Below are 22,485 nucleotides of genomic sequence, written 5' to 3' on the forward strand. Positions count from 1 at the left end.
TCTGAACTCTCCTTCAAAAAAAAAAAGAAAAAGAAACTTTTTTATATAATCTAATTATAAACCTAATAATCTGTAAAATTTTATACCAAGTTTCAATTCAAGCTATGTTTGATTCTAGGGAAAAAATAGTTTCATATGTTGCCCATTTTTAAAAACTAGAACAAGAGGCATGAGAGGGTTAAATCAATTTCTAAGAGTTTTAACTTATTTTAGGACTTGCTTCTCATTGTAATATTCCATGGAGACTAGTTCCTTAGACTGGAAGCTTGTATAGACAGAAGCTGTGTGTGTTTGGCTCAATGGTATATATACAATACGAAGCAGCTCAGTAGCTATTTGTAGACTATTCATGTGAAACTCACAGCTACCATGGAATGACCTCTGTTTCATTCTTGCCAATTAACCAGTATAGGATAACTGTTTTTTTTTTTTTTCCTGCAGTGTTCAATAACCTTTTATAGCTCTTTGATTTCACAGAATAATAGAATTTTATGACTTGGAGAAAACTTTAGGATTATATGCTCAGTTCCCGTGTAACTAAATGTCTCGTTCCCAGGCAAAATAATTTTATTGTGGATCCCAGGTTATTCTTACTTTTCAAAAGTTTGTATTATTACCAGAGTGAGAGTAATTGAAAATAAGTTTTTGATTGATGTCATATCAATTCTAAACAGTTTGGAAAGGAGCTGTGTCCTAGTTTCACTTTTTATTTCCTACATATTTTGGAATATAGGTTTTAAAGTTACATGTCATCCAGTTCGGAGGTGTAAAATCCAGGAAATTGCCATATGAATGTCAATAACACGAACTAGACACTTTTAACTAGTTATTGTTCCAAACAATATTAATATTAATTTAGTGATTACCAAGCATGTGCTTTTAATTGGTTAGTATTTCCTCAAACACGGTCAACCCTTCATACACACTATTTCTACAATCTGCCTAGCATCTAAAATATTTGTTACAATGTTCATTAGATAGTCTCATTTTAAATTTCAAATATAAAGTTACCATAACAATATATTTGGAACAAATAGGCTATAAATAGAAATAATCATAATATTAAATATGAAAGCAAAACACTGTCAGTTGTACTTTAGCTACATTCTGCCCTGTATATTCTGGATAAGGATCCAGAAGTGAGTACTAATTATTGAGATGATGTAAGATATTTCCTTTACTGTTCTTTTCTTCAGTTATCCCAGCAATAAACTGTAGAAAACAAATTTATAATTCAGATAATTTTAGTAAAAATTAAATGAGCTCAAGATGTCAATTTTTCTCAAATTGATCTACAGATTCTATTTTTTTTTTTTTTAGCCAAAATCCCCACAGGTTTTTTCTTTTGATAAAGCTGACAATCGAATTTTAAAGTTTATATGAGAATGCAAGGCAGTTTTGAAGAAGCTGAACAGATTTGGGAGGTTTTCACTGAATAATATAAAGTTATATATCCATAAGACATTGGTATATTGGAGCAATAGTAGACAAACTGATCAATGCAACAAAATGCTGTTCCAGAAACAAACTCACATATATTCAGTTACCTGAAATATAATGAAAAAATGGCAGTACAGTATAGTGATAAAGAAATGATCTCATTCAGTAGTACTTCCTAAACTGAATATCTATTTGGGAAATAACATGTATCTTGACCCCTACTGTACATTTTACATAAAAATTCAATTCCAGGTGAATTAATGATATAAATGTGAAAGGGAAACAAAGCTTACAGAAGACCATCTATCTTCATGACCTTGTCAAAGGAAAAGGTTTCTTAGTCAGAAAACAAAAAGTATTAACTAGATATTTTTAAATATTTAAATGTAATTATATTGAAATTAAGAATTTCTGGTTACTAAAAGACACTACTCATAAAGTCTAAAGGCCACACACAGAGAAAAATATTCATGATATATTTATCTGACAAAGGAATAGTATTCATGACTTTTCTTTTAAATTGTACTTTAGGTTCTGGGGTACATGTGCAGATCATGCAGAATTGTTGCATAGGTACGTACATGGCAATATGGTTTGTTGCCTCCATCCCTCCGTCACCTATATCTGGCATTTCTCCCCATGTTATCCCTCCCCAACTTCCCCATCCCCCCCGCTGTGACTCCCCTGCCCCTCACAAAAGACCCCAGTGTGTGATGCTCGTTTCCCTGTGTCCATGTGTTCTCATTGTTCAACACCCACCTATGAATGAGAACATGTGGTGTTTGATTTTCTGTTCTTGTGTCAGTTTGCTGAGAATGATGGTTTCCAGATTCATCCATGTCCCTACAAAGGACACAAACTCATCCTTTTTTATGACTGCATACTATTCCATGGTGTATTGTGCCATGTTTTCTTTGACCAGTCTATCATTGATGGGCATTTGGGTTGGTTCCAGGTCTTTGCTATTGTAAACATTGCCACAATGAACATACATGTGCATGTGTCTTTATAATAGAACAATTTATAATCCTTTGGGTATGTACCCAGTAATAGGATTGCTGGGTCAAATGGAATTTCTATTTCTAGGTCTTTGACATTTTTTAAAACTCTCTCAAACAAATAATCACTTGCAAGTTTGACAACCTAATGGAAAACTGGCCAAAAAGACTTGAGCCCTTCTCAAAAGAGAATGTTCAAAAGGCCAGTAAACTTATGAAGAGGTGTTTAACTTCATGAGTTATCAGGGAAAAGAAAATTAAAACACATATCATGGAAGATGATGTGTTTGTAATAGGAATGCATTACAAAGAATTAATATACCACACGTGTGTGGTATATAGTTATATGGTATATAGTTTAATAGAACTAAAACTATACTATGTTATAGTTCACAATTTTTGGAAGACTGAAAAAAGAAATAGGAAAAGGGAATCCATTTTGCTGACATGGATCACAAGAAAGACACAGTTCCCTAGGCAATCCAGTTTATGGACCAGTTATATGGTATATAGCTTAATAGAACTAAAATGATGCTATGTTATTGTTTACAATTTTTTAAAAGCTGAAAAAAGAAATAGGAAAAGAGAATTCATTTTGCTGACATGTATCACAAGGAAGACATGGTTCCCTAGGCAATCTAGTTTTCCAGTGTGGCTACAGAAGTCATTCTTGGAATCTCAGCCTAGAGTATGTTGCATGTTTCTTCAGCTCTTCAGGAATTACTAAAAGAAAAAAACCTGGAAAATACCAAGTATAAGGAGGATATGGAGCAACTGGAATGCTCATAAACTATAAGCAGAAATGTAAATTGGTGTAACCGCTTTAGAAAACTCTTCTCCTAAAGTTGATCATATATATACCTATGACCCAATATATTAGTCAAGGTTCTCCAGAGAAACAGATCCAGTGGATAAGTGTAGGTATAGATATTGATGGATATATTGAAATATATTTATTTTGAAGGATTGGCTCATGTGATTATGGAGGCTGAGAAGTCTCACAGTCTGCCATCTGCAAGCCGAAGGCCCAGGAAAGCCAATTGGATTGTTCCAGTTCAAATCCAAAGGCCTGATCCAGGGGAACTGATGGTGTAGGTCCCAGTCTGAGTTTGAAGGCCTGAGAACTAGGTCCAATGGTGTAAGTCTAGATCTGAATTCAAATGCTCAAGAACAAAGATTGATTTCTCAATCCTGTTTGGTAAGCCATTTCTCCTGGGCTCTTGGAGAGATCAGAACTTTGATTTGCTTTGACAAGTGTGTATGGCAATACCTGTTTGGCACTGCCCTTGCTAGAACACCACCAGTTGGTTCATCTGTGTTAAAATGGCAGGTGGAAGAACTAAAGCAGGTCAGAAAAAGGACCAAATTCATGAGAAAGATTTAAACTTGTGGAGATGCTTTAGTTACTGGCACCAAGTTAGAGAGTTGGTGTTACTATTACAAGGGAGAAGTAGGGCTTGTGAATGGGCACGACTGTGGATAAAAGTTAGTTGTATAAGATTCTGTGATTTCCCTTAGTTCTTTATTTGCCTCTCAGTCACAGCATTTCTTACATTTTAATTTCTACCATTCCCTGATCCTGGCTCCATCTTCTTCATTCTCCCATTATAGTAGTATACTGCTGGCCAGCACTACTATTCACTTTCTCTATACCAGGGACTGTATTAAGCAATTTTTATGCACTGCCTCATTTAATACTCACAACATCCCTATATGACTTACATCACTGTCTACATTTCACTAATCAGGGGAACTGAGGCCTAGAGAGGTTAAGTAAATTTTCTAGAAGTCAGCCAGTCTGTTGTTGCCAGATCAGCAACATGGGGACTCTGCCTCTGACACTGAACTCTACTGTCTAGGGCATGACCTTCACCCTTCCATCTTGTAGCCCCTGTCAGTTTTCCTCACCAGGAAAAGAAACAGCTGTTATATATGATTCCATATTCTATGAAGGAGACAGTAAAATAATCCCATGAGTGGCAATAGATCTAAAATCTATTTACTGATGGGGATATCAGGTCCTTCTTTGGGAACTGTGAGAAAGAGAGTAAAGGATGCCCTCCTGTTGTTTCCTAATATCTGGTAGGAACATTCTAGACTGGACGGAGGAAGGAAGCAGTTATTGGAAATTGAGTTAGGAAGGAGTTGAGGACAAGCAGAAGAAACCTGGATTTTGTATTCTCCTTCCTACTTAATTGGTAGCTCCTATGATTTCAAGGTCTATTATAAGCTGTAATTTCCATCACACAGATACAATGTGTGTCTGACAGATGTGAGGTCAGAAAAGGCTCATTTCACTACTCAGGAAGTCTCAGTAAAACCACCGGGACAATTCTAAATCTCTGCCTCTGAGACATCCTTCTGGACTCCTTGATTATATTGCTACTACCTTCCATTAAATAAATTCCTCCAAGAAAGGGAGACCTGCTGAGTAAATGAAAGAGTTTGGCACTGGTCTCTTTCCACTGAGGGAAGGATATGGCAAATCTGTAACATATAGTGGGGTCAGATCTTGGTGAAAAGGAAAAACCAGGCAATGCTGCTGGGGTTTCCTATGGCGTTCAAACTTGTATAGGATATCTCTTGTACCTTGACTCTAATCCTCTTGGCTCAATCTTTATTTCTGGGCATTGCTGCAGCAGTGAATTTTCACAGATGTAACCCGATAGCACTATATATCTCTCATTTTCGGCCTGGGGATTCTTGGATGCAGTAGTGTGGGGTGGATTTGAGTACTTATTAACACTGCATGTGGCCCATTTTGACTAATGGTGGAAAAAATCTGGTCCCTTCTCTCCCTGAAGTAGAGGTTTTGAGGCACATTCTCTAAGACTCCTCAGAAGGCCTTGGCTGTATTGAGTTCCAGTTGTCCACTACAGAGATCAGCATAGCATATTAACAGTGAATTGGCTTTCCTTCTCTGTTTCACTCTCTCTAGTCCTTCCATCCTGTTCTCTTGTCTTGCTTGCTCTAGAGACTATCTGCACAAAAGCACTTGTCTCAGATTCTGCTTTCTGGGAGGGGGTGGATGACGAAGGTAGGGAGGTTGTAGTGAGTTTCAGGCAAACACAGAACATAAGTAGAATGGAAAATTGGAAAGAAGGAAGTGTGAATAAGACAAAAAAGGTTGTCAACAGGCCAGATTACAATAACTTTAGTTTAAACATCTAATTGCCTTTTGTGTGAGATTCTAGAATTATGCAGTATCTCATTCTGTAAGATGGAATGAGTGTTCCACTAGGTCTGACAAAACAACTGGTTTTGGTAAGGTAGAAACAAGAAGAAAGAACAGTGAAAACAATGGATTGGTCGACATCAGGTTACTACACGGCTCTTTTGTTGTAAAGGTTGGAGCAGAAGGGACTTCCTCATTATCTCAGGTAGACTGGGTTCTTACTGATTGGTGAAATCCGTTTTAAGGAAAAACTGGTTAGTTTGGGGATTTCCCTGCTTCCTTAAAGTTTCAGTTCGATTATGTGACATTTATCATGAGGGGCTCCATTTTGGTTTGGTCTGGTCTGCCAGGGCCTAGGACAAGAGACTGGTCTAAAATAATGCCTTTCCACAAATTTTGTTTGTGTATACATATATATATATATATATATATATATATATATATTTATCTTATCTTAAAATACATTCAAAAAAGGATTGCAGACAGTTAATGATAATGGGATTGATGTAGTAAACCACAAAGCATTAAACACAATAAAAAAGGCAAAACTGCTTTGTAAATGAAAAGACATTTACATCAAATCTCCATGTCCTGCTGCCTTAGTACAGCAACTGAATGAAACCTTTACATCTGAGTTCCTTAGTAGTTGGAGCAACAGTGAAAACACACACATTTCAGTATTCAGTTGTTAAGAGCAAACCGACTAATCAGAAGTAAACACTTTCTGGATTTTTAAGCAGTGGGAGTTTATTACATTTCAGGTTATTAAGGATGGAATAAATAATGGGAGATTTCCATTTCATGAAGGAGGTCCTGCGCCAATATTACCAGATGAAAAATGGTAAGAAGTTTCATCTTCTGGTTCTTTTTGTTATAATTGTAGATGGAGTTTTGTGTCAAAAATTGGAAATTGTATCACCATGGTTTTTTTTTTATAGTTGGCACATGGGATAATGTAATGAACAACATATTTAATAGCAGAGCTATACAAATTACAGGGGCATTCTCTGGGGGCTGCTTCATCTGTTAGCTCTTCATCAGTGCCAGAGGTATAACATCTAAAATGCTAGAACTTTTGTAAAAAAGATGGCTCTGGGCTGCTTAAAATGTATAAAAATGTGCTCAAATGCCAAATGATTGAACCACCAAAATTCATTATTTGAAAAACAAGTCAGAGATCAACACTTAACCAAACTATAGTAGAATTAGAATGTAATCCTAATAATGGTAAATTTTGAGCAAAACTGCAATCCTGATGAACATTGAGTAAAATAAGATAGTTCCATATTGCAATCCCAGATAATAAAATAAATTAACATGTTAAACAACATTTCTTCATTATGCAAGTATGACAACTTTATTGCAAATGTCCACACTCCCTTCTGTACTTATGACAGATGTTCCTATTGGCATTTTTCCCTGTTATTTGAAAGCAGCCTCTGAACTTCTAAACATAGTGCTCCAGATATTGAAAAGAATAAGATACTGCAGGTGAGTTGAATATTATTGGTTATTATTTGTATGTTTTAACCCTCTAGATGAGAAAATGTGGCAGGCAAAAAATAATTTCTTCTCATTCATATGAAACAGACCACAGATCTCACAGTGTCTTCAGGGTGCTCCTGGGATACAGGATAAAATTTGTTCACTGTCTTCAATACAGAGAACAAATAAGTGTGAAAATGGAATGAGATTTACAACCTAAGATATCTAACAATCACAATGCGGTAAGTTTTTTCATCTGACTTAAAAAAGTGCTGATCTGAGGTGGATAAATTTCTTTACCTAAATGAATAACTTTCCAGGAAAGATAAGGCCTGCAATAGATATAAATGTCCATTAGGTATTATAATAGCTATTATTTCTTTAATAAAAAGAAGGCAGCAGCATGATAAAACATACCTTCCACTTGGAAGAACATTTCCAAAGATCCCCCACGCCACTGGCTCACAACTCTCTCCACCATCTCAGCTACAGGTCAGTGTGGAACAGGTACTTAGAATTACTGCAAATATGATTGGCAAAGGGAAAACCACATCTTCAATTGTAACAAAAATAACCAGAAGATGAAACTCTTCCTAGATCATCTCACATTTTTCATCCGATAATATTGGCCAGGACCTTCTCCATGAAACACAAATCTCATATGTTATTCATTTCCCATCTTAATTCCTGAAATGTCATGAGCTGCTACTGCTTGAAGAAGCAGCTCTGATTGTTGTCATGGGTGAGATGTACAAAGGAAAATATATATTCTATTATAGATTTTAAATGGAATCCTCTCCATCTTTAATATGAGTAGATTAAGAAAATGTTTAGAAAGTGACTAATAGTAATAGCAGAGAACATTAGTTTAAAATAATGTATGAAACTTCTTTGGAATAAGTAATGCTAAAACCAAATATTGATTTATTAAATGTCTAGTGCTACCTATCCTTTATGTTTTATAGCTGTTACATAATCATACATAGCTAGAAAAATATAACAAAAGTAAACTCAACTGCATTTTAGGTCAATAGAGGTGAAATAAAGAGAAATATTAGGTTGGTGTAAAAGTAATTGCGGTTTTTGCCATTACTTTCAGTGGCAAAAGCCTCAGTTGCTTTTGCACCAACCTAATAACATAATCGTGTAGTTAAAGAATTACTAACTTAGATCACTATATACAGAGGTCTTTTGTCATGAATAGCATATGAAAGTATTATTGTTTCAATAGCCCTCATCTGTTAGTCTAGTAATACTATATTTAATGCCTAAATTTCTTTCTGGTCATGGATAATTTTCAGGGAGATTAATTCCAGGTTACTGTTGTGTTGATTTCTTTAAAAAAGGAAGTAAATGTCACAAGCATAAAGAGAATCTCAGTTACTTCATGCGTGACAATGAAAGACATTATTTAGAGAAGTGTAATTCAGTGTGAATTATTTAGCACTTATAGTCATAAGCTGTTAGCAGTAGAAGGAACCTCAGGGATTTCCTAGTTCAAAGGTTTTCAAAGGGCAATCTTTGGATTCCTGGAGCTCCTCAGTTGGGCCAGGGTCTTGCCCACTCACCTCGTTACTTGGTTAGACCAGCTATATATACATATATATAGCTATATAATATATATATAATATATATATAAATATATATATATTATATATATAATATTGGTTATATTAACTTTGCATATTTTTTCTTTTAGAAGTTTGTCATTTAGTTTATAAAATATCATCACACAGAACAGGATACATAAAATTTAAAATATATATATATATAGCTAATATATAATATATATATAAAATATATATATAAAATATATATATTATATATCATATATATAAAATATATAAAATATATATATTATATCATATATTATATATATACATATATATATATGTGTATATATATATAAGTTCTGGGATATATGTGCAGAATGTACAGGTTTCTTACATAGTTATCCATGTGCCATGGTGATTTGCTGCACCTATCAACCCATCATCTGGGTTTGAAGCCATACATGCGTTAGGTATTTGTCCTAATGCTCTTCCTCCCCTTGCCTCCCACCCCGACAGGCCCTAGTGTGTGTTGTGCCCCTACTTGTGTCCATGTGTTCTCATCGTTCAACTCCCACTTATGAGTGAGAACATGCTAAACCAGTTATATTTTTAACTGCTTTATGTAATGGTATGACTTATAAGGTAATTTGAAAAAAAAAACAATTCTGCTACTAAAAAATAGGCAAATAGTCCCTTTATCCCCCATTTTACCTATAATAATTATAGGATTCCTAAGAAATAAAAAGATTTCACCATGAAGACGCTGTTTTGGTAGTAGAGTCAGGTGCTAATGAAGTGTGACATTTTTATCTGCACATGATTTAAGAAAACAGCATCTGTTCAAGTGTGTTTATAGGTTTTTAAGTTTTAAAGCTCCATTAAAGAAAAAGAAATGGGTGAAAATTCAAAGTTTATGTCAAGTTTTTATGTATGAATATTAGTTGTTTCAGAAGTCAGAAATACTGGGCTATTTTTTTTTAGTGCATTTTAGGTTTTGGGGTACATGTGAAGAACATGCAAGATTGTTGCATAGGTACACCCATGGCAGTGTGATTTGCCGCCTTCTTCCAATACTGGGCTATTTTGATCAATCTGATTAGACCAGCAAGTTTGAAAAAAAAAAATGAATGAGGAATAAAAGGAAAAAAGGAACAGGGAGAGAGGAAGGAAGAAAAAATAAAGGAAGGAAGCAATCAAGAGAGAGAGAAATTAAGAAGGAAAAGATTTTTAAAAGATAACTTTTTTTTTTTGCAATATAGCTACATTTGAGGCTGATAGCTCCAAATCTATTTTTATCTTAGATAATTAAAATATTAAATTTCCTTTTACCTAATACCATGCAGAAAATGAACATTTGATAACTACTTTTAAATGGGTTGTGATTCTTCTACTTTTAAATTTTATGTATCCTGTTCTATGTGTGTGATGATATTTTATAAACTAAATGACAAACTTCTAAAAGAAAAAATATGCAAAGTTAATATAACCAATATAATTTTTAAAATGTTCCACATTGGACAGTCTCAACAGAGAGAATATATCTTAAGCAAAAGTAAAAACGTAACTTAAAATTAAGAATTTCAAGATATTTATGCATTAAGATTTCCAGTCTTTATGAAAAGGTGAGAGATGCTAAAAACTGCTCTACAAATCAAATAGCCTAATTTGTTCATATTATAATTCCTTTTATACTGCATTGATATTATAGAGTTTCTTTACTTGTCTCTCCACCGCGACTGTAAGTTCCTTAAGGTAAGTGTATCTTACTCCTTAGTCATTTGTTTTCTATACCTCATAACTATCATACGCATGTTGTGTATGTGTTATTAATATTTATTTGGTGAATGAATGCATGAATGAATAAACGAATGACTCTGCACAATGAGATTCTGGTTTACTTGTACTTTATGGTATCTCTTTAAAAGTCTGTGTTGTTTAGACTTTTCTCACTTCAAAGTAACTTGGTAACCAAAATAGAATTATATGTGCAGATTTCTTCCCTATTCTCTACACTACTTTAGTGACTTAAAGACACTAGTGGAAATGAAATTCACACTTTTCTAAATCATTTATAATAGCACAGAGGTATAGAATTCTAGTCCAAACAAGTATAGATGGGTAACATGCTTAAGCAGTTTTACTTTCAATTATAAAACGAAATACATAGATATAAGCACACAGGTACATAGACACATATATGAGAATAAGTCTTGTACTTCCTCTTTTTAAGTTCACAACAGATTATTTACTTATACAAATAATAGATATTATTTAATGAGCATATACTATATGCCACATTCTATGTAAGCATTGACATATATTGCTTGATCTTTACAACATTTTTATGAAATAGGATCCACTATTATTCCCACTTATAGTTGAGGAAATCAAAGTTTAGAGAGGTTAAGTAGTCATATATTGCTTTTACATTGAAAGGCTTGCTTTCAAACCCAGGTGTATCTAATCTTGCACAGTTTTGCACATCACCTAAGCATATATCAGAGTCTGGTCCAGAGCAGCAAAGAAGGAAGGTCTTAAAATGTCTGAAGGTGTTTGGAAATGCCTCACTTCAAAACAGATTTACAAATCCAACAATTTTTTGCTTTCTCCTGTTTGACTTCAGTGATTTTCTAACATCAGAGAAAAAAAAATATTCATGTGCATTTAAAAAATCTCCAGTTGGCATTTCAACCAAAGCCAGGATAAACTGGTGGTCCTCTTCCCACACATGCACGCTTTAGATAGCAGCCCTCTCAGTTTTTTTTTTTTTTTTTTTTTTTTTTTTTTTTTTTTTTTTTTTTTTTTTTTTTTTTTTTTTTGTAGATAGCTCAGTTTAGTTTCATTTGAAACAGAGTCATCTCTTTTGTTAATTTACAAATTTAAAAGATCAGTGAAGTGTGAGAGTGAAATGGATATAAAAATACAAGAACATATGCAGAGGGTGCTGAGAAGAGGCAGACAATACAGTGTTTCTCAGCATGAGGGCTGCTCTGCTGCATTACTACTTGGGACATCTGTGCCTGCACCAAGCTGTCTCAGAGACAGGCTTCCAGCCAAACCATCATGCAGACTTTGTCCTCCACACAGTCATGGCAATTTTGCTACTCAGAAGCACCTGCCTGCAAATACAATTTGCTCACTGATGCTGCAAGGAGCATGAGAATTATGCACTGTCTCCATCTAATAACACCTTTGCAGTCTCTCTACAGCAGGGGCTCTGCACAGATCTTTTAATCTTCTCACGCTCTGCAGGAAGTAAGAACTATGATTTCTCTTCCCCTCACAAATTAAATTGTATTACCAGGTAGCAATGGGGCAGTGCCAGCTGAATGAAATTGATAGCAAATGCAGACAGAAGAATTTCAATGTCCTCAGCTGACTTCAAGGGAGAGAGATTTTATTTCAAAAGCAATAAGTCAATGAGTCATGATCCCCAGTGCTGTGCAAGCAGTCTGGTCTTGCTCACTAAATCTACAGCTAGGGATGGTATGGGACAGACATCACCTGCTATCAGCCAACTTAACTGAGGTGGCTCTATCAGCAGTCAAGCCTCATCACCCTTGTCCTTTTGCAAACCTGTACAGTTGCTGTCCTCCTGCTTTTTGGATTGAACTTATGCTTCAATAAATAGCTGCCTTAAAACGGGGTGTTGCCTTCACTTATTTAAATATTCTTAAGCATAGCCAGTAGGGATGGCTTTTAGATTACTAAATTCAAGCTCATCAGGAAGGTACATAGTGATATATCCATGAGGCATATTGTGAGAAATGTTTTCTAATTGTAGGAATCCTGCTGCTTATTCCTGACAAGAAGATGTTATAAAAGGTTGAATAATATCTTTGGAATTCATAAATTATGAATGCAGTCTTCTGCCTGCCATGGATGCCCTGGTATGTACATTGCTTATAGCCTTTCAAATGCCATAGCTAATGTATGCATTACCAGTGTCATCACCACTATTTCAATTTATAAAGGATACTAAGATAACTTTCCCCAAAATACATTCCTTGGAACACTAATACTGCATAATAGGGTTCGATGGAAACATCAGATCAAGAAATGTTCCTGTGAATTGGTAGGAGTAAGATAAGCTCTATCTTTTGCATTTTTCAAAATTATTTAATTAGAAACTTACTTTTCTCAAAATATCTTGAGGGATAAAAACCCATTAGAATCGCCATCTGAGGAAAGAATGTGAAAACAAAGTGCAGCATAATTGTTACTATCCAAATATTCATGACGGGGCATAGGGATAGGAGCAGCACAACCTGTTCCGTATTTGAGTATTACCTTTTCTCCTCAGATTAAGACCCAGTATATTAATTTCCATCAAGTTTTCTTTATATCGTAATAGATATATAGTAAAAATAGCAAAGGCTATGTCTGTATTGTTCACTCTTGGATTCCCAGAACAAGGCACGTGCTAGGTGCTTAGTAGGTAAATGCTTGTTGGATAAATGAATGAATAAATAGATGAAAGAATGGCTGAGTCTGCACATGGCTCTTGATGAATATGGTTACTTAAGATATTGCACTCTTTTCAAAAGCAAGTGGGCAGTATTAGAACAGATGTTTCTAAGCCACCACATTGGCACTGCTCTCTTCTCTACAACTTGTAAATAATAAAATCACATGCACATTTCAAAATGTCAGCCTCTGTTGCTGGCTGTGTTGTTGCCTTGGCAACACAGGCTATGACATTATAAGCTATGGTCTCTGCCATGCAGCTATTTGAGAGTTACCTTGCAGAGTTCCACAATGAGATATTGTTATTATGGATCTCTAACCACCCCTGGTCTGAACATTGATGTGTGTGTGCCTGTGAGAAGGAAGTTCACCTTATGTTAATTTTCTTTATTATTTGAGCCTAGTATTCCAGTTGCTAAATAATTATTTTATTCTCCTTCATTTGCTTCAGTTATGCTTATAGTGGATAGCATACTGTTTATGAAAATATACTCAAGTGCTGATGATCCAGCTTTGAGATTTTACAGACCAGAAGAACTCATTAAACAGAGGAACAGGTCTATGCTTGCCTACTTTTATTATTGCTGAGTAAAGGCAAAAAACAAAAATAGTTACCCAGTATCCTAGTTTTATTAAAGAGTAGGCATTTTGTTTCCCCCAAAATAAGAAGCAGCAATAAATAAGGGCAGCCTTGAATTTGAAGAGCCCTATAAAATATCAATCACATTGTCTTTATTCAATTTATTAGACTGTTGAAAATTTTCCCCTGGACAGAACTTATTCTGCAAACACCAACGTGAAAACCTCTTTTAACAAGGATAGTAGGAGAATAAAGGTGACTATGAAATGTAAGAAGCATTATTCTGGATGAAGCCAATGTTCTGTACATCCTAGAATTCTGTCCTGTTTGTGGCAACAGGGAACACAGAACAAGGCTCAGCTCACTATGTCAATCCCCAGAGTGCATGTGTTCAAGCTCGGGCATTAACTTTCTCCACTGTCCTCTAGCAGTCAGCCTACCTCTAAACTCTCTCTCTTGCTTATTCCTGACAAGAATAATATACAAGGAATATACAAGGAGTAAGGAGTATACAGCCTCACTTCTCTCTTGAGAAAACTGAGGCCACACATCTCGTGATTCCATATGTACCCGTTATCTAAATCTCTACTTATTCCCTCCAGGCTTGGACCTTCTATTGTATCCACTTGTTTGAATTTTCTGACTTTTGGCTGATACCTGTGTTTTAGCCTTCACTTTGCTCCACAGTAAATTACTAAATTTGGTTTGTTTTGGTCCATATTAGCTGTTCATGTAATTACTATGACCCTGAAAGAAGATGTTAACTCCATCACATTTCTCACTGTGGTTCTCAGGCAGGGTCTCCCTGTGGAAAATTCACCCAATTGTGTGCCCTCTCTGTGCCAGCTTCTCAGCTTACCAGCGATGGGATAAATTGGGTTAGACAAGTTCTTGTGGGCCTGGATTTTATGTGGGAGGGGTCAGAGATGTGCTGTGTTTTCCAATCTAGCCATTTCCAGGGAGGCTTGAATGAAGCATAAGCCATGATCTCCACCAGGCTGCCTGTTCTTTGTGTATATACAGCACTGCCCAGAATCTTGGGGAGTCAGAGTTAAGCGTCAGGATAAGGATATAAACCCCATTCCCAACCCTAACAATTTCCATTCCCCAACTCTATTACTTTACATATATACCCACTGCAATCTGTCTTTACCACCTACAGGACACCCCAACCACTCTGGCAAAATTCATCAGTGTCTTCTTTTTTTTTTTCTTTTTTTGAGACGGAGTATTGCTCTTGTTACCCAGGCTGGAGTGCAATGGCGCGATCTCGGTTCACCGCAACCTCCACCTCCTGGGTTCAAGCAATTCTCCTGCCTTAGCCTCCTGAGTCGCTGGGACTACAGGCATGTGCCACCATGCCCAGCTAATTTTTGTATTTTTAGTAGAGACGGGGTTTCACCATGTTGACCAGGATGGTCTCGATCTCTTGACCTCGTGATCCACCTCGGCGTCCCAAAGTGCTGGGATTATAGGCGTGAGCCACCGCGCCTGGCCTCATCAGTGTCTTCCTAATTGTCAAATCCAATGACATGTGTAATACTGTAATATTTTTACAACTTCAAAACCTTTAATTTTTGAAAAGTAAAATGTAACTTTTATTCATCTTTAAAGATTCTTTAGCTCTTAATTTATTCTTCATGGTTCCGATACTCCAATCATTTTCTCTTTGAAATTTTACACTAACTGTTTTCTTCCATATATAACACTCTTTCTAGAGTGTACTATAACTTCCTTCTCTAACCAGTTCTTCCCAGGTTCCTTTGCTTAAATGTTAATATTCTTTTGAGTTCTGATCTTGACCCTCTTCTATTTCTGTTACTTTTCTCTCATTATTTCTGTCCCTAGGTTGACTTCCAAATCTACATAACCAGCTTAGGTCTGTTCCTTGGCTCTCAGTTCTGTGTGTCTTTCTGCCTATGAGAACTCTTCACCCAGATAAATCCCAACTTGCATATTCAAAATTAAATCACTTATCACATGACAGCATGAGTAACATGCTGACCCACTCCCTGATGAAAACTGGTGAAAAACATTTTAAAAAAGAAAACACCAGAAGTCTCTAGAAATAATCATAAGAGCAAAACAGCAAATGAAAACAAATATTCAATAAAATCTATGAAATTTCAGCAAGAAAAGTTAGTCTGTGATATTTGCACCAAAACAGCTCTGTTCTTCCGCATCTCCCTGGTTTTTTGTTTTGTTTTGCCGGGTTTTTTTGGTTTTTTTTCCTCCTGAGAAGAATAAGGCTTTGGCATAGCTTGTCCTGTGTCTGGCTGCCTGATGCTGAGTCTAGTCCTGGTGAATGTGGTTGAAAAGTGAGGCTTTCTTCTTCTGCCCAATGCCTACTCAAGATTGGAGGGTCTATCTCAGGTGTGGCATGCTGAGAATCCTGGGGCATTAGTGCCGTTTCCCCTGGCTTGTGTTGTGGTCCCTTTGTGCCAGAGGGGCAATCCAAGAAAACATTAGCCTATTGAGTGCTCTCCTAAAATGGGGTTTTACTCAGAGAGAAAATTGCTATTGTCCCTACTCACAGCTTCAGAGCTCTTGTTAAGAAATATTTTTCTGGGAGGAGAAGCAGGCAGTAGAATAGTGACTTCATCTGCAACAGAGCAGTAGAGGAATTTAAACCTAAGGAAACTCTCAAGATTAGTGTAGATTGTGCTGAAAGGCAATTAGAATGAGATCTGTGAATCTAAAGAAGATAGAACCTAGACTGCAGGCCAGCTAGTTTGCAGGAAATAAGGGAATAGGACAGCTGAGAGGAGCTCTCCTGGGGTCAGAATAAACATCAAACACTGACATTAGAAGCCATTCCTTCAAAGGAATTACATTTAATTAGGTTGGTTTGTAAAGAAATGTATGCCCAGGGTATTGTAAACAATAAAGCAATTGCCAGCAGTGGAGCAAGGGAAAGAATCAGAAGAAAGGCCCACAAAATACCACTGTTATCCCAGGTTGTCTCATAGCTGTGTCTAGTTGAGGAGCAACATGAGAGGCTTAACACTGTGTGTTGAGGGGTGTGAGTGTACTTTATTAAAATAATCCAACCAGTCACTAAATAAATAACTGAACAATGAACAATGACAAACTATGGAAGAGAAGAATCAGTAGTTAGAACTCCTACAATATATTATCCAAAATGTCCAATATCTAGCAAAAAATATGAAGCTATGAAGAATTTTGAAAATATGATCTATACTCTGCCTCAAAAAGAATCAGGCAACAGAAACTGCTTATGAGAGTGAGATGTCAGATAAATCAGAAAGATTTCAAAGTAGACATTATAAATATATTCATAGACCTAATAGAAAGCATGATTGAAGAAGTAAATGAATATACGATAACAATGTTGCATCAAATAAATAATACCAATAAAAAGAAACCATATCTATCTATATACTAATATTAATAGTTGTGTCTGTGTACAAACACATACATACACATGAGCCAAATGAAAACTCTGGAATTGAAAAATGCAATAGCAGAAAAAAAAAATGAAGACCCAATAGTAGATTTGAGCTGTCAGAAGAAAGAACTTGAAGGTAAATTGATAGAGATTATACAAGCCAAAGAACAGAGAGGGGAAAGAAAAACAGCTTCAGAGAAAGATGGGACACAATTAAGCACACCATATATATGGAATGGGAGTTCCAAAAGAAGAGAAAAACAAAAAGAAAAAAAAATCAAAGAAACAATTGCTGAAAAAGCCCAAAATTTTTTGAAAAACAATTACCTATACATAGAGGAAACGCAACAAACTCTAAGTAGAATAAATACAAAGAAACCAGCAAACAGACACAAATCATAGTAAAAATACTGAAAATCAAAGACGAGGATATCTTGAATGCAGCAAGAGAAAAACACATCACTTATAAGGGAAACCTAATAAGATTAATAGCTGGCCTTTTAGCCAAAACAATGGAGGCCAGAAAGTAGTGGGGTGATATATACAAAATGCTAAAGAACAAAAAATAGTCAACCAAGATTCCTATAGTAGCAAAGCTAGCAATCAAAAATAAAATCAAAATAAAAAATTTCCCAGATAAATAAAAACAGAAATTTTGTTGCTACCAGAGCCATCTTACAATAAATACTATAGGAAATCCTTTAGGCTGAAAGTTAATGACCCCAATAGTAATTAGCATTCATAGGAGCAAACATGAGCACAATAAAGGTAATTATACAATTATAACAGTCACTGTAAATTCATTTTCCCTTTCTTCTCTTAAAGAAGATTTTAAAAAGCAATTTTATAAAATGATATGTGCAAAATATATTGTTAGAACTTTAATATATAGAAAAATAATAAATATGTAACATATTTTCCATTAACAGCATAAAGGAAGTAGGCAGAAGCAAAGCTGTAATGGATTAAAGAAACAATGACAGATGGCAAAGCAGTAAATATATCAATGTATTGTTTATTTGTAACATTAGTAGATGTAGTATGTGTAACAATAGTATAAAAAGCGGTAAAATGGAGTAGAGCTGTATAGAAGCAGCACATTATGTTTATTGAAACTAAGCATATATAAATCTGTAGCTGTATATGGTAAACCCTAGAGATACCACTGGGAAAAACAAACTCAAAATGGTGAAAAATTGTTGATGAAATGATAATGCTACATTAGAAAATATTCACTCATTGCAAAGGAAAGCAGTAAAAGAGGACTAGAGGAGCAAAAAAGACGTGACAAAGCAAGAAATAAATAGCAGATATAAAACCAATTATATCAATAATAACAGTACATGAAGAGCTAAACAATCCCAATAAAAACCAAAGGTTATCAGATGAGTTAAAAAAGCATGATCTGACTATATATTATCAATAAGAGAAACAATATTCAAAGATACAAATTGATTAAAGTAAAAGTAAAATGATTAAAAGTAAAGTAAATTAAAGAAAAAGATATATCCTGTAAAAAGCAACCACAGGAAGCCTGAAGCAGCTATACTAATCGCAGATATAATAGACTTTTTAACAAACAAGTCACTTGAGATAGAATAAAAGTGTTAATTCATCAGGAAGAGATAACAATTATAAAAATATATGCACCTGGCCAAGCCCGGTGGTTCACGCCTATAATCCCAGCACTTTGGGAGGCTGAGAAGGGAGGATCACCTGAGGTCGGGAGTTTGAGACAAGCTTGACCAACACAGAGAGAAACTCTTGTCTCTAATAAAAAGTACAAAATTAGCTAGGTGTAGTGGTGGGCATCTGTAATCCCAGCTACTCGGGAGGCTGAGGCAGGAGAATCGCTTGAACCAGGAGGTGGAGGTTGTGGTGAGATATATATATATATTAATTAGTGTGACATATATGTGCCTAATAAAGGAGCACTAAAATACACAAAACAGACATTGACTTAAGTGAAGACACAATTTAATAATGGAAGATGGAAATGTCAATATCCTATTTTCAATAATAAATAGAAGAACCAGACAAAAGAGCAACAAGGAAACAGAAGACTTGTGCAACACTGTAGTCCAACTAGACCTAACAGACACCTTTAGAACGCTCTACCCAACAAAAATAGAATTTATTATTATTCTCAAGTACACATGGATCATTCTCCAGAATAGACCATATGCGAGACCATAAAACAAACCTCAGTAAATTTTTTAAATAATAAAAAATACAAAATATCTCCTTTAGCTATAATGGAATGAAATCAGATCAATTATAGGGGAAAATATGGGAAAGACACAAATATGTAAAAATTAAACAAGATACTCCTAAATCATCAACAAATCAAGAAGAAATTCAGACAGAAATCAGAAAATATGTTGAAATGAATGAAAATAAAGACACAACACATCAAAACTTAAGGGATGCAGATAAAGCTGTGTTTAGAAGAAAAGTTATAGCTGTAAATACCTATATTAAAAATAAAGATCTCAAATCAGCCACCTAACTTCCACCTGAAGACATTGGGAAAAGAGCAAAGTAAAGCTAAAACTATCAAAAGTAAGAAACAAATAAAGATTAGAGTCCTAATTAATAAAATTAAGTTCAACTTAAGAAAATAGGATAATAGGAGAAAATTATGCCAAAACTTGGTTTTTGAAAAGAGCAACAAAACAGAGAAACTTTTAGCCAATTTGATTGAAAAAAAATAGAGAAGACTCAAATTACTAGAATCAGAAAGGAAAGAGGGGACATTATTACCAACTTCACAAAAGTAAAAAGGATTATAAAGGATTTGTATTCCAAGAAGTTACATAACTTAGATGAAATGATCAAATTCCTAGAAAGATACAAACTACCAAAATTGATTCAAGTAGAAACTGACAATCTGAATAGCCCATAACAAGTGAAAAAGTTGAATTAGCAAAACAAAGCAAAACAAGCCAAACCAACAACCCGCAAAGAAAATCCCAGACTATATTTTCATAATTTAATTTTACCATAAATTCAAAGAAGAGCACTTCCCAACTCATTTTATAAGGCCTGGTATATTGAGTATAATACTGATTTTGTTTCAATAATATTCTGGTACCAAAACCGTACAAAGATATCATTAGAGAAAAAAAGAAACTACAGACCAATATATCTCATTAATCTGGACACAAAATTTGCAACAGAATACTAATAAATAAAATCTAGCAACATATAAAACTAATTATACATCATAACCAAGTGGGGTTTACCTTGTAGATACAAAGTTAAACATCTGAAACTCAATGAAATGTGTATACATATACGCACATATATATATATGTAGGTACATATATGCATATATATGTGTATATATAACAAATATATATAAAACAATATAGATATAACTCATATATAACTATAACTATATATGCGTTATAACTATATGTATGTGATTTGTGTATGTTTATTATATATATATATATTTATTGTTATATACAATAAGTATTGTTATATATAACAATATACTATATATATGTTATATACAATATAGGTTACTACATATTGTTATATATACTATATTGTTATAACAATATGTTATAGTAATAATATATTTATAATACATATTTATTTATATAACAATATATATAAAACATGGATAACTACATATAAATATATAAAACAATAAATATATATAACAATATATATTAACATATATATGTGTGTGTATATATATATATGTGTGTATATATATATATATATATACACACACACACACACACACACACATATATAAGGAAGCAGATAAAGCAGTGTTTGGAAGGAAAGTTATAGCTGCAACCACCATTAAACATAAAGATCTCAAATCAATAGCCTAACTTCCATCTTAAGGCACTGGAAAAAAACGCAAAGTAAAGCAAAAGTAAGGAACGAATAAAGATTAGAGTTTCAATTAATAAAATTGAGTTCAGATTAAGAAAATAGGACAATAAAAGAAAATTTATTATATTGTTATTTAATTACTATTAACTAAATTAATTATTATGTTTAAATATTATATTACATTATTGTGTTAGTCTGTTTCCACATTGCCAGTAAAGACATACCCAGGACTGGGCAATTTACAAAAGAAAGAGGTTTAATGGACTTACAGTTCTACATGGCTAGGGAGGCCTCAAAATCATGGTGGAAGGCAAGGAGGTGCAAGACTCGTCTTACGTGGATGGCAGAAGGCAAAAAGGGAGAGCTTGTGTAGGGAAACTCCTCTTTATAAAATCATTTGATCTAATAAGACTTATTCACTATCATGAGAACAGCATGGGAAAGACTTGCCCTGAAGATTCAATAACCTTCCACTGGGTCCCTCCTACAATAAGTGGGAATTCAAGATGAGATTTGGGTGGGGACAGAGCCAAACCATATCAGTTATTTTATATATGTGATATATATTATATAAATATATATATATATATAACAAAAACGAAAAATTTATATATATAAATAAAACAAAAAAACAAAAATTACATAGTCATCTCAATAGAAGCAGAGGAAGCATTTGATAAATCCAATACCCATTAAGATAAAATCGTCATAAAACATAAGAATAGAAGAAAGCTTCCTTATTCTAATAAAGGGATCTACAAGAATCTTATAGCTAACATCATACTTAATGGTGAAAGACTGTATAGTTTCTTCCTAAGGTCACAGGAAGAATGTCCACTCTTAACACCTCTAGTCAATGTTGTACTGGAGATTCTCACCAGAAAAAGAAGACAAGAAAAAAATATCTGTATTGGCAGGTGACATAATCTTGTACATAGAAAATAATGAACCCACTAAAAATTATTAGAACTGATAAGCAAGATTATCAAGGTTGCAGGATACAAGATCAATATACCATTTCATACCCACTAGCTGGCTAGAATAAAAAAGTCAGATAGCAAGTATTGATGAGGATATGGAAAAATGGAAACTCTTACACACTGCTGGGTGAGAATGTAAAATGATTCAGCCTCTTTGAAAACCAGAGAGGAATCTCTTCAGATGATTGAACATGGAGTTACCATAGGATCCAGCATTTCCACTCCTAGATATAGATAGTAGATAGATGATGATAGACAGATAGGATAAATGAAAGCATGTATCCACACAGAAATTTGTACATGAATGCTTATAGCAATTCATATTATTTATAATAGCTAAAAGGTAGAAAGAGCCCAATATCTATCCATCCATTAATGAATGGATGAATAGATAAATGCAGTATATTCATATAATAGGATACCAGTTGGTCATAAAAAGGAATGGAGTACTGATACATGATAAAACCTGAGTGAACCTTGAAAATGTCAGCTAAATGAAAGAAGCCCATTACAAAAGGCCATATACCACATAATTCCATTCAT

At 34.4% G+C, this 22,485-nt stretch overlaps 1 long non-coding RNA gene across 2 annotated transcripts in view; it reads left to right on the forward strand.

The window, feature by feature from the left end:
- LOC108304699 overlaps nt 1-22,485 on the forward strand; it is a 72,121-nt gene that overhangs the window by 44,194 nt on the left and 5,442 nt on the right. Inside the window, exons 3-7 of one of the 2 annotated variants that reach the window (XR_001825370.2) lie at nt 1,972-2,013; nt 6,375-6,454; nt 7,011-7,104; nt 7,204-7,340; nt 12,436-12,541. This is a non-coding gene — a long non-coding RNA (uncharacterized LOC108304699). The remainder of the gene's footprint in view (nt 1-1,971; nt 2,014-6,374; nt 6,455-7,010; nt 7,105-7,203; nt 7,341-12,435; nt 12,542-22,485) is intronic. The other variant, XR_005200349.1, reaches the window with a different exon arrangement.

This window comes from Cebus imitator, unplaced genomic scaffold (assembly GCF_001604975.1).
Source record: "Cebus imitator isolate Cc_AM_T3 unplaced genomic scaffold, Cebus_imitator-1.0 Scaffold56, whole genome shotgun sequence".
NCBI lineage: Eukaryota > Metazoa > Chordata > Mammalia > Primates > Cebidae > Cebus > Cebus imitator.